This window comes from Arachis ipaensis, chromosome B05 (genome assembly GCF_000816755.2).
Source record: "Arachis ipaensis cultivar K30076 chromosome B05, Araip1.1, whole genome shotgun sequence".
Lineage (NCBI taxonomy): Eukaryota > Viridiplantae > Streptophyta > Magnoliopsida > Fabales > Fabaceae > Arachis > Arachis ipaensis.
The window spans coordinates 8,747,241-8,749,668 of NC_029789.2; positions in this window are offsets into that span (position 1 = coordinate 8,747,241).

Genomic DNA, 2,428 nt, shown 5'->3' on the forward strand with positions numbered 1-2,428 from the left:
TGTTGAGAATATTTTATAGTCAATAAGTGTCAAAATAAATAGTATTTTTGACAATTAATAAGTATCACAGAAAATATGTTCTCAAAATTTTTTAACAAATTATTTTTGACAGTTAATATTTATCAAAATAAGATTTAAATTTTTTTCACAATCACTTATATGTTAAAAATACTATTTTTGACAAAACTTTTATTAACATATTTTCATAGTTAAAATAGTGTCAAAATTTATTTTTTGACAAATTTTAATTTTCTTTTACACATTATAACCCTAAAAAATAATCTATATTGTTGTAGTGGAATTTCTTAAGCAGTAAACTTGTGACATCTAGAATGAATCGTAGCAACAAGAAATTTAGTAAAATGAAAATTAACAGTATTTCACAAATAGAGTTCCACAACAATCTTTAAATCCACATCAATACTTAGGTTATGAATACTAAGGTTGATAGCCAAATCCAATCCAAGAAGAATTCTCCATAGTTCAGCTTAAATAACAGAGCAAATACCTAAATTAGCACTAAAACATGCCAAAAGCTTACCATTATGATCCCTTATGATATCACCGCAAGTCGCAGTTCCTTCTTTTGTGACTGAGCCATCAGTATTTAATTTTAAGAATGGCGAGGCAGGGGGCATCAATCTGATTTATTTCTCAAAAAAGAAATCAACTCTATTTCTGATTCGAGAAAGTTTGGATTGTGCAAAATAGTAGTCTTTAACTATATGTAGATTGTAGAGCCATCTAACAAATGAAATTTTCTCACATAGAGTGGTCAGTTTCAAAGATAAACTTGTTCCGCCAAAATAAGAGGATATTCATTGTGCAAACAAAGATCTGGGGTCAAGGGACACCTTGGTGGTGGGATTGAGCCAATAAATTTTTCAGGAACCATTGATAAAGAGGTTTACTGAAAAAAGTATTCACACTCAATGAATTATCTATACTCTTCTACGTCTTGTGCATGACTTTACAATCTCGAAGGACATGGAGCACAGATTCAGGATAAAGACCACAAATACAGCAAAAATCATTCGGTGTCATTTTTCTTCGAAAACGAAGCTCATTTGTGAAAAGAAAATTATTTGCTACTAGCCAATAAAATATACAAAGTCACTATGGGACTTGCAATTTCCAAACCTTCATGAAAAGCGCAGCTGGAGAGTTATCCTTAGCCTCCAGATAAATCGAACAACCTGACTTAATGATAAAGGAAGTATTAGATGTGTGTAACTAAGCAACTTGATTCTCTCCCATATCACTCTTCGGTGGTTTGATTGTAGTCAAGATAGGAATCCAATCTTCATCTAGATAATTACTAAGGAAATTAAAATTCCAGCTTGAGCCGGACACATATTTCACCACTTTGTCCTCCATCCGATTTTCTATAAGAAATTCGGGGATAAGATTAGCTAATCTTTGACACCAGGTATCCAATGATCAGTCCACATGTTTACTTGAGTTTTTAGCCCTACACCTAGTCTCTAAATGAGATTTTATTCAAAAATGGTCAATTTGATTACTATCGCATCTATATTTGTTTGTAGAACCTGTACCCATAGAATATCTTAATGGTAAATCATCTTTTAAGCTAATGTCATCATATGAGCATTATTAAGAGCTCTGGCTGGTCTCAAACCCAGTCCTCCCTGCATTTTTGGTAGACAAATTTTTTTCAACTAAGAAAATAAGGTTTCTTACCATCAAAAAATTCTCTCCATATAAAATTTCTACAAATACTATTAATTTTGTCACAAATACTCAATAAAATCTTCATGGTTTGCATTAATTAAAAAAAGATAGTAACTAACACAAATAACGTTAAAATAACCTTCTATATAAGAGAAAGATTTTGAACTTTTCAAAAATTAAGTCAACTGCCCATTCTATCCAAAATAAATTGAAAATCTTCTTTTTTAATTTGACCATAAAATAAAAAAACCCTTAAATATTTATTCAAATTTGTGGTAAGATTTATAAATACTAATTTTCACTTACAAAACCGGCTCCTTCTAACCAATTCAAAAAACCAATCTTAAGTGTGATATTATCTGTTTTTTTTTTTTCACTAATATAAGTTTTAAGAAGCAGATAAAATTAGTAATGTTAAAGAAAAAAATTTAAATTTATTTTATTTAAGATTATTTTAACTATTTTGTTTTTCAAATATATTTGTCAAATATATGAAAGTTTTAAATACGATCATCAAAGTCACCGAATCTGGAAATGATTATCTTATCCATAATTTCTGGTAAAATCTAGAATAATTTATTAATTTGAGTCATACTGAGAAAGAATCGGAACTAAACATTTCAAGAACGAAATAGAGTGATTTTAGCGCTCACATGGATCCACTGTGAATATACGCGTTTTTTTCTAATATATATTTTTTAAGTTCTCTCCAGTGCCACGGGACACATCAAGTATT